The 20,787-nt window shown below is 38.8% G+C and overlaps 1 protein-coding gene and 1 pseudogene across 5 annotated transcripts in view; both read right to left on the bottom strand.

The window, feature by feature from the left end:
• The window catches only part of CCDC148 (coiled-coil domain containing 148), a 247,003-nt gene that overhangs the window by 24,487 nt on the left and 201,729 nt on the right, over positions 1-20,787 (bottom strand). The window lies entirely within an intron of this gene.
• LOC109271553 (methylosome subunit pICln-like) lies at positions 10,838-12,950 on the bottom strand (annotated as a pseudogene).

The raw sequence follows: 20,787 nt of genomic DNA, 5'->3' as shown, positions 1-20,787 counted from the left end.
AACAGCATTACTACCTTTTTCCACTTCTGATTACATGAGAGGCCATCAGCAATTTTTTTATTTAATTAGGATTTATATCCCACCTGTTTCCAAACAAGATTGGAAATGATGCATAATATTAAACCCAGGGTAAAATGGCAACATTAAAAATCAAAGAAGATACAAAAACAAGTAAAAGGAGTAGATGTTTCCAAGCAACTGCAACAAGTTGTGACAGCTGGGCCATGAACTTGCCTCTCACAGGAGTTAGCATTTGCTCGCCAGGTGGGAATGCTGAAACTCTCGGCTACTTAACAGGATGTTTACAGAACTGTCTTACCATCAGGGCCCCTGGATTAATCACACTGCTATCTTTCTCTGACAGTGGTTGGTAAGCCAACTGAAATGGCATTTTCAGTGGTGCTTCTATTTAGAATGCAGATTCCTGGGCTTAATCTTAAAATCCCTGGTGGTACAAATCTGGAATTGTATTTTCACATGCCCACTAGGTTATATTTTTGCTCTGTAAATTTGGAAACCACTGCTTTCCTGGGATCAGTGGCTGTTGCATGGGAACAATAGAAAACCCAGCTTCAAGAAGGTAGAAGGCTGTTCTAGTGATCAGTCTCTTGGATACTGCTTTTTGCCTTCCTATTCCTGCCCTGTGCTCATAATACTTTCAAATGCCTGGTTCATTACCCACTTAATGTTTTACTTTGGATGTTCCCACACACTTGGCCTCTTCTGACTATAATATTCTCCTTCCAGCATCCCATCCCCGTCCTGCTCATCAGCTTGGTTTAGATTCCTGCCACAGACTCCTGATACGTGTGTATGTGCCATCACCTGCTGGTAATTCCTAAACTCACTTTGATAGCTCTGCACATGTTGCAATCTTTACTTGTCTCACTTGGGGTTAATTTACTCCACTCCTAGGATGCTCAGCTCCTGGGTGGCTCAGCCGGTTAAGGGTACAACTCTTGTTTTTGGCTCGGGTCACGATCTCATGACCCATCTGTGCTGACAGCATGGAGCCTGTTTGGAATTCTCGCTCTCCCTCTGACACCCGCCCCCCTATGCTCTCCCTCTTTCTCAAAATAAACTTCTTAAAACATAATTTAACAAAGTTTACTCCATTGTTGTTTATGGGAACATGTGAGATACTCCCTCCCTGACTTCTGGCCATTGGTGCCCAGATGTGGACTTAGGTAGGAGAAATTCTCTCTTCTCTGCTTTTACTTCCTGTTAAGGGACCTTATGGGATTATTCTCTGTACTTAAGGTATGTATCTTATGCTTTTCCCACTCCCCAAATCCTCCCAAAGTCTGCTATTCTTGTTATTTTCCACTTCCCCCTCAATATATTAACTGATACTGTTGTCTCCTGATGTGTCTCCGGTGTTTGGCCATTTCACATGAAGGCACATCCAACATCCTGACTTTAAAGTTTGTCGTCCAAATTTCTGCCCTATAATGATCAAACCTCCAGTCATACGCATGGGGTTTCATCACCATTCAGCACCTATTTAGCCCCAAGGTCTTGTTCTTGTTCTCTGAATTTTTGCCTATTCTCTTAAAATTTAGGATAACACTCTGCCCCTCCCCCCACCTTTATTAGCCTTGTAAGACTCCTGTCGAAAATATTTGCTCCAAGAAGTATCTTTGTTCCTAGCTCAGAGCCTCTCTTTCTGGTCATAGACCACCCAGGAAACAATTTTTAAAAGATCATGTGTCACAGACTAGGAACCTGGAGTTCTCCCTTTGTCAGCAAGAGAGTAGACGCAGAATCAAATAGGAGAGAGACTAACGTCCAGGAGGAGACAAAAGCTGGAGCAGGCGTTTCATCTCCGTATTTATTGAGTACTCAAGATCTTACACACGTGGTGAATGTGGAGAAAACAAGATCTTATACACGTGGTGAGCGTGGAGAAAACAATCAGTCAGTAATCATTAACTTGTGTGTGAGAGAAGCAAAGGGTCTGAGGGGCAAGTGATGTTTGTGATCAAGGTACATTGGTGCCAGATGGAAAGTAATTTCCTGCAGGTGATATAACAAGTTTCTTGTGATCTCATTACAATATCTCAGTAACTAACCTTGGGTGCTTTCGTCCCATGGTGGCAGCTTTCTGGCCTAAGCTTTTTTCTACCTCATTTATGTAAGTATAAGGAATTTTTGAACCTATTTCCCCACAATCATGTACAGCACATCCTGAGAGTTTTCTGTGTTTGATTCTGCTTCCTAAGCTACCAGTGGTAACAAGACCAGATGAAAACACCACCTCCATACTGAAGTTCCTTCAGTCTTCCATTCAAGACTTCAAAGTTTCTGGGAAAGCTTTTACTTTTCTTCAAACTGACCAGACAAGCCACAACGAGTATAGTGTCTCTTGGGTGCATGAGGCATAGGACCTCACTTCTGAATTTTGGGAAAACTCACAGGGGAGGCAGCACAGCTAATATGGCACAGGTCTGCACACAGGCAATGCCATAGCTATCCATAGGGAATCACAATTATCTCTTCATGCGACCTACGTCATGATTGCTTTCATCTGCTGGGGTCAAGTGCCAAAGCTGCCTCATACCAGCTGGTGAGAGCCAATTGCTAGATGTTTAGGATCTTTGCAAGCTAGTTGCTTAATACAGGCGTCAATAAACATGAAATTATATTAACTTACAATAAAATAAATTATATTTAGAAACAAAGGCAGCATGGCTAACAGACACACGAAAAGATGCTCTCAACATTACTCATCATTGCAGAAATACAAATCAAAAAGTACAATGAGATAGCACCTCACACCTGTCAGAAGGGCTGAAATCAAAAACACAAGAAACAAGTATTGGTGAGGATGTAGAGAAAAAAAAAAAAAAAACCCTTATGCACTATTGATGGGAACGCAAATTGGTGAAGCCACGCTGGAAAACAGTATGGAAGTTTCTCAAAAAGTTAAAAACAGAACTACCCTACATTCCAGCAATCACACCACTGGGCATTTACCCCCAAAACACAAAAACACTAGTTCGAAGGGATACATGCATGACTATGTTTATTGCAGTATTATTTACAATTGCCAATTTATGGAAGCAGCTGAAATGTCCATCAATTGATCAATGGATGAAGAAGATGTGGAATGGAATATTATTCCACATAATGGAATATTATTCAGCCATAAAAAAGAATGAAATCTTGCCATTGGCATCAACATGAATGGAGCTAGAGAGTATAGTGCTAAGTGAAATAAGTCAGAGAAAGACAAAAAACATACAAATTCACTCATGTGGAATTTAAGAAACAAAACAAACGAACAAAGGAAAAGAGAGACAAACCAAAAAAACAGACTTTCAACTATAGAGAACAAACTGATGATTACCAGAGAGGAAGTAGGTGGAGAGATGGGTGAAATAGGTGATGGGGATTAAGGAGTGCATTTGTTGTGATGAGAACTGAGTAATGCATAGAGTTGTTGAATCACTATATTGTACACCTGAAAATAATCTAACATGTTTACTGGAGTAAATACATTACAATTAATAACTTGTATAAATAATACAATACACAAAAAAAATGAAAAATAAAAAGAAAGGTAACAAATAATCAAAATCAAATAGTAATTATTTTACTATTATCTATGCTCTTGAGGTTATTTATGTCTGTTGTATCTATACAGTAGAAATAATATATAATGGTATGCAAGTGAACATTTCCTCTCAACTCTGTGTTAAGTGACATCAAGTGGGTTGTTTGAAATAAACCATGGTAAAAGTGTGTACACCACAGAAGACAGTAAATGCTACTACAAATCAGGGCTTATTCCATGCCCTATCCCAAACCCCTAGCAAGTTGTTGAATATTTACCAGCACATTATTATTGTGAATCCAGTTAGTATTAAGATGGAGAAACACAAAGGTACAGTATAATTATGTGGAATTTCCTGACTTTAATTCACAAGTTCCCATTTCCTCCAGCCTTCTTTCCTTTCAAAGTGGTCTGACATCTCCCAAATCAAAACATGTGGAAGTATAGTCTATTTCAAACAACTGACCTGAATAATGTTCATATTGAATTGTTATTTTATTAATTGGCTCTCCTCTCTAAGGTGAAGTCAGAAATTCCTTTATATAAATTTTATATCTGACTTTTCTCTGTTCGAAATCCCTGCTCCTTTACCTACATTGTCCCCTAGACCCTATTCTGCACATGTGTGTATCAGTGTTTGTGTGGGCATATCTCTGGGCTCTGTACAGCAGTTGTATAGTTACTTCTTATTAGCTAAGTTGAACTTCAAATAACTACAATTTAAGCCCAACTCTGTATCTACTAAGACACTAGAAAGGGAGATCATTAAATGTCTTTGAATCAATAGTTGAATTCTTAAGAGGGAATTCAGGAGGAGGTCAGCAAATGTTATTAAAGGATCAGGAACTGACTCAAGAAAATATAAAGAAAGTAAGACTCTTTATATGGCAATGATAAGGCTAATGGTAAGCTGAAAGTGATCTTGCAGAATGCCTGGGAATTTTATACAGAGGAGTCATTGTTGTCAGTTTCCACTTAGGATAAGTTCAGAGAGATTCAACTTACAGCACTTCATAGAACTTGAGAGGAATTCAGTAAGAGAAAATTATCTTAACGGCTTTTTCCCCCCTAAAGTTGTTTTTAATCAGCCATTTTAATCAATGATTCCACAGAAGCTTAATTTGGAGGTAGAGAATCTTATTACTAAAAAGGCACCCAAAAATGCAGTCAATGGAAGATGGGATGTCTGGATTTTCCCCAAAAGTAGATATGGACTTCAGGTTTCTAAATATTCTCTGATGTTCTAAGCTCACCTGAAGATCATATTTACTAAGAGTACCCCAAATAGATGGGTATGTATACATAAGGGATAAGGTTATAAATACCTAAGACACATAATACTAACTCAGACCAAGAAAACATTCTGTCTGAGACTCAGTGTCTGATCATGCCAATGAGATCCCTTTGTGGGAGGGCCTTAAATAAACAAGTTCCCCTAATAACCTACTACGTCCATGTTGTGTGTCTAATCCCATTTTGAACCCATTAATACATTAACATGTGCAACCTCCCAGGGTAATTATTTCCATAGCTTTTTATTCTAGTATTCTGGAATTTGTTTAATCTCTGTGCATACATTAAACTTTTTTTGGGAAATAGGGTATAACCACTAAATATATAGTAATTGTTTGACTCAATTAATTATAATTAATAAATTTAAAAAGTCAGAATTTACCCTACTCAAACCCTACAAGATTTAAGTCTTCGGAGAACTTTCATAATTTGGCCTCTATATATCTACTCAACCTTTTCTCTCACTGGAACCTTTCCCCAAACCACTCCAAATCCTATGCTTCAACTATACCAAATTATTGTCACTTCCTTAAAATAGCCACAGGTATTTGGCAGAAAGATATTTCCCCTTTCTGAAAGATGTTTCCTTCTACCACAAAGACTTCCTGACGCCCCTGCCACCGCCTACCTGGTTTAGATGCTGTTTCCATGTGTTCCCATAGTACTTTGCGCTTGCTCTCACCAAGAGTGTTTAAATTCCCCATTTAGACCATCAGGTCCTTGAAATCAGGGACTGTCCTTTTTGTTCATTACTCTATGACAATATAGAAGGCATTCGGTTATTATTATCTTATAAATTAAATAGGTTAATAGATTTGGAATAAAATCACCATTGAGTTCCATACTAGAGGCTCAGTTCATCAACTCTGGCCCTCTACAAAGAATAGCCCGATGAGTCATACTCATCATTTTTCTGAATCACACTAGGAATCATTCAGTCTCCCAAATGCAAATTTATGGTGATTTTTATACACATGCCAATTCATGTTTTTGCTTTCTTTTGTAGTGATGTCTGGGATTTCATTGAACTTCTTGGTTAATATCTGCAGGCAATACTTGTAGTGGCCCAAGATCTATTTTATAGGTTGGAAAAGATCATTTAAAACTATCATCCTGTAAGGATGGTTTGTAGGATAAAAAAGGTAGAAACAGTGAACTGTGTTTAAATTTATCTTGTTTGATTTTGTATGTTACTGGTAGCACACATTTTATTTAGCCCTTTGTTAACCATAACTGAAAAGCCACTGTGAAGTTCAAAAACATCTCCCCTAAGAAGCAAAAGCAGGAGAAACTTTCAATGTGACGAGGGACATTAAGCCCTGATTTTGAAACAGCTTTGTCCTCACAAAGATGACTTATTAAGGAAACTAAAACAAGAGTGGAAAAATCAAGGAAGGGATGATCAGACTAGTGAAGATTAGTTGAATGTAAGGAAGTCTGCTCTAAAGTTGTGCATAGGCTTTACTGGGAGAACAGAAAAGTGTCATGGCAGTAAGGTGTGAATTGGGGGGGAAAACATCTTGTCTTGGCCTATAAGAAATCTTACTTGTCTTTATTAGTTTGCTCTAAAGTATATGATATTTCAAGCTTGGAAAATAACTTTCTTAAAATAGTTTCAGTACAAAGAGATGTTGATGTTAATTTAAAACCCGTTTTCTTTTTTTTTTCAATATATGAAATTTATTGTCAAATTGGTTTCCATACAACACCCAGTGCTCATCCCAAAAGGTGCCCTCCTCAATACCCATCACCCACCCTCCCCTCCCTCCCACCCCCCATCAACCCTCAGTTTGTTCTCAGTTTTTAAGAGTCTCTTATGTTTTGGCTCTCCCCCACTCTAACCTCTTTTTTTTTTCCTTTCCCTCCCCCATGGGTAAAACCCGTTTTCAACTGACAAGTTATTTTTAAGTTACTTTTCTATAGCAGAACTTAGGAGTTCTAAATGAAATTTTCTGAAATAAATTGAGATTTTAATTCCAAGTCATGTCTCACAGGAAAATTGCAGGTGAATAAGGAAGGTCGCCTTATAATTATTAGTAAAAATATAGTTATCTGCTTAGATTGTTATCAGGAACAAGCAAATGTTTCTTTTCCTTTGGGAATATAAGGGTCAAATGATACAAACTTGCTTGTAACTGATGATAATTAAAGATTGGTGATTAAAGCATAGGTTTTTTTTTCTGCCTCTTTCTTCATAAACTTGCTTTCTTAATAATTGTAATCAAAAGTTTAGTAAAAAAATATGATTGATTTTATGTCATGAGACTTTGAAAAGCAACCCAGGAGGGTTGAGACATTCTCAAACTGGTCGTTCTGGTAGTGATTGTAAATCATTCTGATGGAGGGAGAGGATAATCAAAAGATTCTGTACATTCATCCAAAAAATCATCTGCACAAGAATGGGGGTGGAGACGCAGGGTTTAGTGGCCCATGTGTAAAATTAGACGGTCGTTGGGACGCCTGAGTGGCTGAGTCGGTTGAGTGTCCGACTTCTGCTCAGGTCATGATCTCACGTCTGTGGGTTCAAGCCCCACGTCAGGCTCTGTGCTGACAGCTGAGAGCCTGGACCCTGCTTCAGATTCTGCCTCCCTCTTTCTCTGCCCCTCCCCCACTCGTGCTCTGTCTTTCTCTCTCGCTCTCTCAAAAATAAAAAATAAACATTAAAAAAAAGGTTGTTATCTAGATCCACACACTGAAACAGTTTATGTCTCACTAGTTTATTTTAGTCTGAACAGTTCCATCAGTTCTTTTACTCATGATATTCACTTTTTTGAAGCATTTAAAGTTGTTTTGCAACATGTCTGTCATTTTGGATTTATCTGATTATTTTCTCTTGGTATCTAATTATTTCCTTTCATTCCTCTTCCCCCTGAATTTCCTGTAAGTTAAGTCTCAAACAAGGAAGGGCTGACCAACTATAACTCACAGGCCAAATCCAATACCCCACTTTATTTTTTGTAAATAAAGTTTTATTGGAACAGAGCCACACACATTAGTTTACATATTGTCTATAGCTGATTTCCTGATATAAGGACAGGGTTGAGAGTGGTCACAGGAGACCATATAGCTCACAAAGCCTAAAAAAATTACAGTCCGTCTCTTTCTAAAAAATCTTTGCCAATTCCTATACTAGAAAATCAGTTATATTGAGATAAAGTATTTTGGGCAAAAAGGTGATGTAAGATGTATTTAATATCACATCATCTCAGAAGGCACAATGTCAAGCTATTAGTCCACTATGAGTCATGTTAAATTAGTACATTTGATTAAAGTGGCGATACCCAGATTTCCCCATTGTACAGGCATGTTTTCCCCCCTCTTTTCATTTAGTAAGTAATTCATGGAGTGACACTTTGGCTCTGCATAAATATCTTTTTATTTCTCAAAAATTTTCCATCCAAAGATTTTACTATCAATTGATGATCTTTGCCTAAAATAATTATTACATTGGAGATTGAAAAGTGCCAGTTTGATGAATGGATAAAGAAATTGTGGTTTATATACACAATGGAGTACTATGTGGCAATGAGAAAGAATGAAATATGGCACTTTGTAGCAACATGGATGGAACTGGAGAGTGTGATGCTAAGTGAAGTAAGCCATACAGAGAAAGACAGATACCATATGTTTTCACTCTTATGTGGATCCTGAGAAACTTAACAGAAACCCATGGGGGAGGGGAAGGTAAAAACAAAAGAGGTTAGAGTGGGAGAGAGCCAAAGCATAAGAGACTCTTAAAAACTGAAAACAAACTGAGGGTTGATGGGGGGTGGGAGGGAGGGGAGGGTGGGTGATGGGTATTGAGGAGGGCACCTTTTGGGATGAGCACTGGGTGTTGTATGGAAACCAATTTGACAATAAATTTCATATATTGAAAAAAAAAGTGCCAGTTTCTAAATCTACTATTTCTTCAACATTTTTGAGCTGACAAAATAAAACAGTCTAAGCTCCACTTATAATTTCTCAGCTCTAGACCTAGAATCAGCCATTTTCTTTTCAATTAATCCTGGTTCCTTTAGGTGAAAATGATGGTTAGAGCAAATCAAAGCCACAATGAGCTACCAACTTACACCTGTCAGAATGGCTAACATTAACAACTCAGGAAATAGCAGCTGTTCGTGATGATGCGGAGAAAGGGGAACCCTCTTACACTGCTGGTGGGAATGAAAACTGGTGCAGCCACTCTGGAAACCAGTAGGGAACTACACCATGACCCAGCAATTGCACTACTAGGTATTTACCCAAAGGATACAAAAACACTGATTTGAAGGGGCACATGCACCCCACTGTTTATAGCAGCACTATCAATAATAGCCAAATTGTGGAAAGAGGCCAAATGTCCATCAACTGATGAACGGGTAAAGAAGATGAGTTATATATATATATACATATATATATATATATGTATATGTATATATATGTATATATGTATACATATATATATACATATATATATACACACACACACAATGGAATATCACTCTGCCATTAAAATGAATGAAATCTTGCCATTTGTGACAACGTGGATAGAGAGTATTATGCTAAGTGAAATAAGTCAGTCAGAGGAAGACAAATACCATATGATTTCACTCATATGAGGAATTTAAGAAACAAAATAGATGAACATAGGGGAAGGGAAGGAAAAATAAAATAAGATTAAAAAAAAAGAGAGGGACACAAACCATAAGAGATTCTTAATTACGGAGAACCAAGAGGGGTGCCTGGGTGGCTCAGTTGGTTGAACATCAGGCTTTGGCTCAGGTCATGATCTCACAGTTTGTGAGTTCGAGCTCCGGGTTAGGCTCTGTGCTGACAGCTCAGAGCCTGGAGCCTGTTTGAATTCTGTGTCTCGCTCTTTCTCTGACCCTCCCCCGCTCACACTCTGTCTCCCTCTCACAAAAATAACTACACATTAAAGAAAAATTTTTTTAAAATACAGAGAACAAACAGAGTTGCTAGAGGGGAGATAAGTGGGGGGATGGGCTAAATCGGTGATGGGCATTAAGGAGGGCACTTGTTGGGATGACCACTGGGTGCTATATGTAAATGATGGATCACTAAATTCTATTCCTGAAACCAATACTACACTATATGGTAACTAACTTGAATTTAAAAAAATTTTTTTTTACATTTATATATCTTTGAGAGAGAGAGTGAGACAGAAAGTGAGCAGAGGAGGGGCAGAGAGAGAAGGAGACAGACTCTGAAGCAGGCTCCAGGCTCTGAGCAATTCAGCGCAGAGCCCGATGTGGTACTCGAACCCACAAACTGTGAGATCATGACCTGAGGCGAAGTCAGATACTTAACTGACTAGGCCATCCAGGCGTCCCTTAACTAACTTGAATTTAAATAAAACCTTGGAAGAAAGAAAAAGAAATGGGAAAAAAAAAGAGAAAATAATATTTAGAAATCAATACCTAAATTGATGTAGATGCTAGTCTGTGTGATTTAGCACCTGCAGTGTATGGCCCACAGGGTGAAATATTATCTAGCCCTTTGCAGAAAAAGTGTAGTGACCCCAGTTACAGAGGGATAACAGAAGGGAGAGCCATCACAGACTTAAATAGTACTAGATATACTCATTGCTATTGAAGTGTCATTGTTTCTAGGCCATTTCAGTGACTATTTCCAGAGAGAGAAAAATTTATTTAAAACAAAAAAAAAATCACAAGCCCTTATTGATATTTTCATTTTATGTTTAATACTAACATTGTAAAAATTTATTAATTTAACATTGGTATCTTTTCTTGTACACACAGTCCTAGCCCCATTAACATTAAAACGTTCTTTTAAATGTTTTGTCCTACCACAAATGTAGAATATTTCAAGGTCACAATTAGCACAAATATTAAACCTACTGAGTGAAGTTTAGGATTTCTTTCCAGTAAAACAGAAAGTTTTCCCTTAGAATTCATCCAACAAAGGCTGTAAAAAGCACTAGTTTCAAAAGTTAGTTGAAATAATTTTTTTCATGTGGTTATATTGTCTTAGTTGGGGAGGCTATGAAAAAATTTAAATTACAACTAGGGAAACTGGAATATAGACTAGATGCAGGAGGATATTATGGAGTTTTTGTTCATTTTCTTAGCTATCACAATGATATTGTGGTTAAGTAGGTGACTGTCCTTATTCTTAGCTAAATCATGCCAAAATATTTAGTGGTGAGATTTCACGATGTCTGAAATTTTCTTTTTTATTTTTTTTAGAAAACCTGGATTTATTTGTTAAACTATAACAAAGACAAAACAATTTCATCTGAAGCACTCGGAGTACTTACATCCCAATTTCACCTGTTGTTATGGACACCGACCCAAGAAGTTAGAATTAAAGGATATAAACTAAGAGATTATAACAAAACAGACTTGTGAAATGTGGTGAAAGGAGTAAAAGGTAGTCAGAAGCACTTGTGTTAGTGGTATATGTGGCTAGGATATTTCCCAAGAGGCTCCCTAGTGATGCCTGAATGAATTTATCTGTGTCCCAAGTTAGTAAAAAGAAACTTACCCTTATGGAGAATGAGTGGAGGTCAGGATTTCTCTGAGATCCCTTTGTCTTTCTTTTTAAGGGGTAAGGGGATCCTTAGGCTCTAAGGGGGTATATCTTAGACTCAGCCCCCCTTCTTCCCAGTCAGTCCACCTACACCTTCAAGTGCCTGTGCGTTCTCACCACATAGTCCTGCTAGGTTACAGAAGATGCATACAGTAAAGGCAGGAACTGTAGGCCCACTCTGAGGGTACCTATACACAGAAAGTTTTGAGGTAGATGATAAACTACAGATACCCTCTTGGTTAAGTTAATTCACCTTTGTTAATAAAGGTCATAGTTTCTTCTACTGGTAACAACTTTTTGTCTCCGTATAGTCTGTCTCAAAAGAGAACTGATTCGGGTAAGTTTGGGAGAAAGAAAAAGACTTTCATCAACACCCCCTCCACAGTAGAAGAGGCACCAAGTTCTTTCTGCAGTCAGGAGCAGAATCCCACAGCAGCATAAATCATTTTCAGTGATCAATGTCTGCATCCTCCACTTGCTCAACAACTGTTGATGCAGTATCTACCTCCATCCCATCTTCATAATCTCTTGTTGAGTCTTTTGTCCAGACCAGCCATGTTATGCCGGCTGCTCACAGACTGAGAAAGCATTTCTTCTAATCTCCCCAGTGAGGCTCGGCCTTCTGCTGTTATATTGGATAGTCCTGCTTCACAGGTGTAAAATGTAGGGATGTCTCCCTGCCCTTGTTCACATGCTTCCACATCATAATCTTCTCCACTGCAATCATCTGAATCTTCATCCTCAGGATCTGAATGCAAAGCCTGGCATTCACCCATTGCAGCAAACGTTGCCTCCAATGCTGACTTATCATTAGGTGCAAATCTAAATTCAGCAATAGGTTCAACAACATCATCACTGTCTTCTCCAGCAACAGATTCTTTTGATTCTTCTCCAAATTTGGCATTCACCATAACATACAAATGCTCTCATGGATAGGCATTTAAGTCCCTGGACACTGCATGCAAACTAATGGTGGAGTATTCCATTAAGAATCCCAATCCAGAGTCATCAAACCAAGACAGGTGCCTCTCAATGATATCAGAGGGGCCGGTGCTGAGGCCCCTGCCATTCAGCACAGCCTCAGTGTCTGGCTGTCACCAAAGCCCTCAGCCTCAATGGCAGCAGGGACCTTTTGAGGAAGCTCATTGCAGCAGGGAGCCAGAGAGGCATAGGCGGGGAGGGAGCTGAAGCACAGCAACTCCTGCTGCTTGCCCGCACTTTCTTTTAAATAGTATGGCAGACCACGGTGTGTGGGGGTGGGGTGGTGGGCCAGAGGGAGCAAGAGTACAAATGATAAAGCAAATAGGGCAAAATACTAAAAATTAGTAAATCTGGGTAGAAATTCTTTGTGCCATTTTTGCAACTCTTCCTTAAACTTGAGATTTTACCGAAGTTAAAGAAAAAAGTGGAGAAAAGAGAGAAAGATGATCATTAGTCTAATATAGATTTTAAAAAGTGATTCATATACACATGCACAAAAGCTATGTTACCTGGGCAAGATTAATTAACATGTGTCTTGGGGAAGAAGCTTTTAATTCTGCTCTGCTTTGGCAGAAGGTCAGAGCGTACCTAGAGCTTGAAGTGGTTTACTATGAAACAGAATAGACAAAAAAAGGATGCAATCAGAGGAGAGAATAGTGCCTTAGAGTGAATAAAATGTCAGGTCTTCCTAGCTTTCCTTCATTCCAGTTCAGTTTATCTAGACACTAGTTAAGGATAGAACCCAAATACACAAGGATATTTTGCAAAAAGCAACAGCATAAATGTCCTTTCCTTCTACTATCCCACTAGACCTGGGGTCAGCAGACTTTTCTTTAGAGGGTGAGATAATACATATTTCAGGCCTGTTGCTCATACAGCCACTGTATGTCACACACAGATACACAGTGATTGTGGGCCTTACTGCTGCTGTGTATGTCACTCTTTATGTGTCATGGTGACATACAAAAGTAGTCATGGACAAATGAATGGACATGGTTGTGTTCAAATGAGACATTGCTTATGGACACAGAAATTTAAATTTCATATGGTTTTCACATTATTTCTTTTTTACCCAGCCATTTAAAACCGTAAAAAATATTCTTAGCTTACAGATGATACAAAAAAACAGAAGGGTAGATGTGGTTCAAACCAGAAAACAAAAGGGAAAAACTTAACAATTACTCCTTTGTGCTGGCTGCCTTTTCGCTGTCTCACTTGGCTATGGTGATGGAAAGGGGCTCCTTTGGATAGCATGACAGGGCTGAGCAGCTCTATGATTTTAAGCCACTGAGCAGATAGTAACTCTCCTCCCAGACCACCAAGATTCAAGAAGTCCAACAGCTGCTCTAAATAGAAAGGCTCGTTCCAAGTTAACAATCAGTGTAATTAGGAGGAGTCATAATGTAGGTAGTAACAAGTAGAATCTTAGTCTATTGGCCCAAGATCCACCTGGAACTAGAGAGGTTTTCCATTTACTTCCTTCTGCAAGTGAAACCAACCTCATCCACTGTCTTCGTACTCTGGGGCCTCTGCCTTGAAGATTGATCTCATGTTAATACCTCTGTCTAATCAAATTAGTTTGCTTGTAGATATAAACTTATCTTATTTAAATAAATGTATATTAGATACTGACAGAAATAATTTCCTAAGTAATAATCTTTATTTACAATAATGCCTGTCCTTTGTGGGGTACCTGGGTGGCTCGGTAGGTTATGATCTCAGGTAATGACCTCAGTGTCCGTGCTGATGGCATGGAGCCTGCTTGAGATTCTCTCTCCCTCCCTCTCTCTCTGCCCCTTCCCCACTCTTAATCTCTCAAAATAAATAAATGTTAAAAAAATAATTTTTATCCTTTGATAATTATTTCCATAGTGACCCTGAACCGTGATGTGTGCTGAATCACAACGGGCCCCTTTGGCCAGTGACGGTTTCCCCCTAAGCCCCTCCTCCACTGCAAATGACAAATGAGTTGAAAACATACCTCTCCAAAAAGAGCTTATAAAATAAAGGGCTTATAGGAATGGAGATGGAGACGGGGGAAGAGAAATATATAACTATTCTCAGTATTTAAATGGTTGTCAAGGGAAGGAAGGTTCAGACTTGTTCCACATTATGTCAAGCAATAGAAGGAGGAGTAATGTGTGGAAGCTGGTGAGACAGAACTGGGCTTACTACCAAAACATAAAGAAATAACAAGAGGAAAAAAAATTCAATAGCTGTCCAAAGATGAAATGGACTGATGCAATGAAATGGACTTGCCCTGGAAGATGCAAGTTTAGCATCCGGAGATACATATCTAGGATGTATGACCATTTGGAGAGGTAGTAGAAAAAATTTAAAAAAATTAAAATCATTGAACTAGGTAACCTTTATGATTTATGACATTTAACACTTAGGCTTGATACTTTTGAGATGGTATTATTTTCTGTGTAAGAAAAGAAAAGGGGGATAAAGATAAATAACCAAAAGAGTGAGGCAATTCCTTATTCCTCTAGTTTAACCACAACAAAGACAAGTGTGGCTCCTTCATCTACAACAAATTGAGGCCCTACCATTTGTCGAATAGTACTTTCCTCTAATTATATGCATTCTCCAACTTGATGAATATTTATTAAGATTGTGTGTTACCTACAATGTACAAAATACGAGGGTATTGTGTAGACACAGATTCCACTCTTATAGAATTTATAATTTATTGGAAAAGATAAAAATCTAACAAGTAATTACAATTAAAATATGGGTGTTGAGATTGCGCAGATATAGGGCATTGTGATGGTCTTTTTTTTAGATAGTGTCAAGTTAGCTAGCATACAGTGTATACAGTGTGCTCTTGGCTTTAAAGGTAGATTCCCGTGATTCATCACTTACATACAACACCCAGTGCTCATCCCAACAAGTGCCCTCCTCAGTGCCCATTGCCCATTTTCCCCTCCCCCCGACCCATCAACCCTCAGTTTGTTCTCTGTATTTAAAAGTCTCTTATGATTTGCTTTCCTGTTTGTAACTATTTTATTTTCTTTCCCTTCTCCCATGGTCTTTTGTTAAGTTTCTCAACTTCCACATATGAGGGAAAACATATGATATGTCTTTCTCTGACTGACTTATTTCCCTTAGCATAATACCCTCCAGTTCCATCCACATTGTTGCAAATGGAAAGATTTCATTCTTTCTCATTGCCAAGAAGTATTCCATTGTATATATAAACCACATCTTTTTTATCCATTCATCAGTTGGTGGACATTTTGGCCCTTTCCATAATTTGGCTATTGTTGACTGCACTGCCATAAACATTGGGGTACATGTGTCCCTATGAATCAGCACCCTGTATCTTTTGGATAAATTCCTAGTAGTGCTATTTCTGGGTCATAGGGTAATTCTATTTTAATCTTTTGAGGAACCTCCACACTGTTTTCCAGAGTGGCTACACCAGTTTGCATTCCCACCAACAATGCAAGAGGGTTCCTGTTTCTCTACATCCTCACCAACATCTATTGTTTCCTGAGTTGCTCATTTTAGCCACTCTGTCTGGTGTGAGGTGGTATCTTAATGTGGTTTTGATTTGTATTTCCCTGATGATGAGTGATATTGAGCATCTTTTCATGTGTCTGTTAGCCATGTGGAGATCTTTGGAAAAGTATCTATTCATGTCTTCTGCCCATTTCTTCCATTGTGATGGTCTTTAAACATGACGACAAATTATTTGATATTCCCCCATTGAGAGTTTGGGGCTCAATTTCCTTCATTTGAATCTCATTGGGCTTATAACTACTCTGAACAAAAGACAAAATAGAAGTAACACTATGTGGGGGCACCTGGGTGACTCAGTTGGTTGAGTGTCCAACTTCAGCTCAGGTCATGATCTCACAGTCGATGAGTTTGAGCCTGATGTCAGGCTCTGTGCTGACAGACTGGAGCCTGCTTCTGATTTTGTGTCCTCCTCTCTCTCTCCCACTCATGCTCTGTCCCTCTCTGTCTCTCAAAAATGAAGGAATGTTAAAAAATGTTTTTTTAATAAAAAAAGTAATACTATGTGATTTCTAGATCATGAGGCTTCTGCTTTGTTTGTTGGAAGATGGGTCTCTGGAGCCCTGAAGTACCCTGTAGGAAGTTCAGCTACTCTAAGCCCACTATGCTTTGAAGAAGTCAAGCTTTAAAGAGTGACCATGCAGAGCTCCACTTGATAGTTTCCAGCTACACCTAGGTTTCTAGTCATTCCAGTCCTAATTAAGGAGGAAGTCACCAGATCATTCCAGCCCCAGGCATTCAAGTCCTTCCCAGTCATTCATGTCTTCCAGACTGATAGTCCAGACCTCAAGGATCAGAGACAAGCCATCCTCTCTGGGATCTGTCCAAACTCCTGACCCAATGAATCCATAAGCATAATAATAACATCATTGTTGTCTTATGCCAATAAATTATAGGGTCATTTATAAAACAGTTCATCACAACAGCCCATAAGAACATGTATGAAGAAGATCTAACCTTGTTTAAGTGCCAGAGAAGGCCTCTGAGGAAGTCATATTTGAGCAGAGACATAAACAAGTAAGAATTAGCCACAAGAGTGTTCTCAGAAGAAACAGTCTGTTTGAAGAACCCGTAGAAGAAAGAGAAATACTGAGGCCATTTAGGAACTGGTAGAGTGTAGTAGTTTAATGAGGAGTGGGATGGGCAGAAGTCAGGTGGGAGGTAAAAGATGAAACAGGGGCAACTGGGTAGCTCAGTCATTTAAGCATCTGACTCTTGATTTCGGCCTAGGTCACGATCCCAGGGTTGTGGGATCAATCTACATGCCTGGCTCTGTGCTGAGAGTGGAGGCTGCTCTCTCTCCCTCTGCCCCTCCCCTGCTCTCTTTCTCTCTCTCTCTCAATAAATAAATAAATAAAAATATTTTTTATAAAAGTGAAGGAGAGTCTGACCATGATCCTCTCATAAACAATATTATGGCGTCTGAACTTTACCAGAAGTGTGAAGATAAACCACTGAAGTGTGAAGATTTGGTATCAGAATGACATGACTGGATATGTTTGTACTGTGGCAAGGCTGAAATAGTAAGAAGTTATAGCTTTAATTCTGGTGAGAGGTAATAGAAGGCTGATCAGGATAGCAACGGGGATCAATATTCAAAAGGTAAATTCATGGGATTTATAAACCTTTGGCTGTGGGAATGGGGAGTGAGGGAGAGGGGAGTTGTCTAGGCTTCTGATTGGGTGGTGAGGTGAGTGATGGTGTCATTTATCCAAAAGGCAACAGCGGAGGAAGAACAGATCAGAAGCAGTGATGAATAGCTCCATCTGGGGAATGAAGAATTTTGTTGAAGTGCCAGAGAGACATCCATGTGGCAAAGCCAGAAGACAGTTGGTTAAATATTATAGGTAAGGAGGAGAGTATGGAGAGGAACTGATATTACCAAATGTGTATTTTAACCCATGTAATTTATAGATATTATTTCTATAATTATAATTCTGATAACCATGTGGGAGTGTTCAGAGAGGTAAGTAACCTGCCTAAGATCAGAGAGACAGGCAGTGTAGGGTAGAAATTTCAATATAGATCTTACTCCAGTTCGAAGTGAAAGACACATGGTTCTATTTTCCATTAAAAAAAAAATCAGTTTTTGAAAGCAGCAAAATCGGCATTTGGGAATGCCTCTCTAGTCAGTTTAGCGGGTGACCTAAAAAGCTACAGTTTTGAAAAGGGGCCAGAGAAAAAGAAAGCTGTCCAGCTGGTCTAAGCCACAGTGCAGACAGCAATGCCACTTGGCCCTGACACTGTGGATTCACTGGTGTATTCTGGATGATCAGAATGTTCTATAGATCTTGTCTAGTAGAAACCCTCAGGATTCAACAGCACACTCATGCCTTCTTTGCAAGTTGCTATTTTTCTTTTAAGAACTAGTTCTTGGTTTACTAATGGATCCTGGTAATTATTATGGTAACTATCATTTGTCAAGCAGGCACAACATAGTAGGCATTGTAGTAAGTGCTCCCATGTTTTAACTTTGTCATAACAACCCTATGAGATAAGTATTATTTTCTTATCTATCTTTTATAGATGAGGGTGGGTATCAACTGGACTTTTGACTTTAAGACACTTGGTGACAGTGAGACTCTAGCTACTAATGAGCTGAATGTTATCTGAACCACCTGGTCATAAACCTGGGCATGATTAGCAGCACAGACTAATGAAATGAAAGTACATTGGGCTTGAGCAGGATCAGAAGGCACAGGTAATTTGTATGAACCGGTAGCTTACTTTCCACATTAACATCCATCCCTCAACCCATACATATGGCCCAAGGGGAATTCTCAGTAACTAGCTTACTGGGAAAAAAACGAGCCAAGAAAGAAAAAAAAAAAATGAGCCAGTTTTATAGCTATGTCTACACATCTACTGGCCTCAGACAGAAGTAGAATGCTATGGTGGATAGCCTTGCTGGGAAATCTCCCTGGAAGATGGTAAAGAAGGGAAATTTTCCATGTGGGTATAATGTCAAGAGGAATATCTTAACGTTCACTTTACCTGAGGTAAAGCGGTGACTGTCACATATTAGGTACTCAAATATTTTTAAAGTAAATGAATAAATAATGGATTAATGACAATTTGTTGGCAGTAGTTAATGGTTTGGCCAGCTGATTAGGGATATTGAAGGAATGTGATTGGAGGATTTGTGACAGGAAGATTCAGAGAGATTATGTTGGTGGACCTAAAGAAATGGGTTCAGAGTGTGGGAATAATTTAGGGGTGATTTTAAAGAATTAGGTGGGAGAGATGATCTGCTAGGTTTGTGTCAGTCTTCTCCAACAGACTGGTATCTGTTCAATGGGCTCATGATAAAATTCTCCCAGTGAAGAGAACAGAAGCTATACATTGCTCAGTTACATGAATTTACCTTTCTCAAGGCTAATCTGGCTACTGTCACTCTGAGCCCTTGACAGAGTAAAATACAACAGGAGAATTAGACAGTGTTACCTGGTTAAAACATTATATCACATTCATGCTATCATGGGAAAGGCAAAAGAGTTTGGATTTTCTTTCCCTACATACCATGTTTGCACTATTCATGCACTCCTAGTATATCCCACAAGATATTGCTTCTTCCTAAGGAACTCCCTTAACTGTGCAAGAAGTAAGACAATGAGCTGAAGCCCACATGCTGCTGTCCTTATAAAACAAAGAAATGGCCTGTTGAAGACTCAGATACGTCATGAGCTGCAAGATAATATTTTGGAAGGTTGGGTGCTATTCTATAGGAGGTGGTTTTCCTCTGAAGTAATGGCCAATATATTGTGCTATTTCACAACCCAGCCAGATCATGTGCATAGGTGGACCAGTAAGTACAGGTGGGAAAGGTGTTTTTCACTATTAACCCTAAAGACACATTTGCAAAATCTCTTTTTCCCATCCCTGAGACTCTACTCTCTGCTGGTTTTAACTTCTAGTACTTCTATAAGGAGTAACAGTTACATTGAAAGGAACTGATGCAAATATTTGCCTTTTGGGGTTTATCATACCACTAAGTAAAGAAGTAGAAAAGGAAGTTACAGTGGTAGCTGGAACAATTGATATCAGAGGGAAATAGGACTGCTGTCATTTAACAGAGGCAGAAAGAAGTAGATGGAATCTAAGGAACTTCTAGGATACCTTGTGGTATTGCATGGCCAATGGTAAAATTCATCATATACAAGCCAGTGTAAGTCAACCCATTAGGTAAAGAACCTCACCCAGCCAAGATGCTGGCTGAAAGCAAACAGCAAATGTAATGCATAGTAGAAAAAGAGAATAATAAATTTGAATTGTGATCTTGACCATTTACTGAAAGAAGGTATTCATCATCTGCCATTTACATACACACACAGAGATACCTATATATAATATGTGCAAATACAGATCTTCCTCAACTTATGATGGGGTTACCTCTCAATAAACCCATCATAAGTTGAAAATATTGTCAGTCAAAAATGTGTCTAATACACCTAACCTACCAAACATAGCTTAGCCTAGCCTACCTTAAATGTGCTCAAAACATTTGCATTAGCCTATAGTTGGGCAAAATTATCTAACACAGAGCCTACTTTAGGCTCTGGAATATTTTAGGCTGTGGAATATCTCATGTAATTTATTAAATACTGTACTAAAAGTGAAAAAAGGATGGTTTTATGAGTGTAAGTGTATCGGTTGTTCACCCTCGTGTGGCTGACAGGAGGCTGTCTTTGCCACTGCCCAGCATCAGGGGAGAGTATCGTCCTACACACCACTAGCCCAGGAAAAGATCCAAATCCAAAATTCTTTTTATATATATAATAATTTTCTGCCTGACTTCTTCACCCCTCTTTTCCTTACAATTTTACTTAAGGCATGTTTATTAGTAGTAGAGTAAAATTTAGTCCATAGATCATGGAATATTGAAA

Source organism: Panthera pardus, unplaced genomic scaffold, assembly GCF_024362965.1.
Source record: "Panthera pardus isolate Hobbes unplaced genomic scaffold, ASM2436296v1 HiC_scaffold_10, whole genome shotgun sequence".
Taxonomy (NCBI): Eukaryota; Metazoa; Chordata; class Mammalia; order Carnivora; family Felidae; genus Panthera; species Panthera pardus.
Note: the sequence above shows the minus strand (reverse complement) of the source record. Positions and strands in the feature narration are given on the sequence as shown.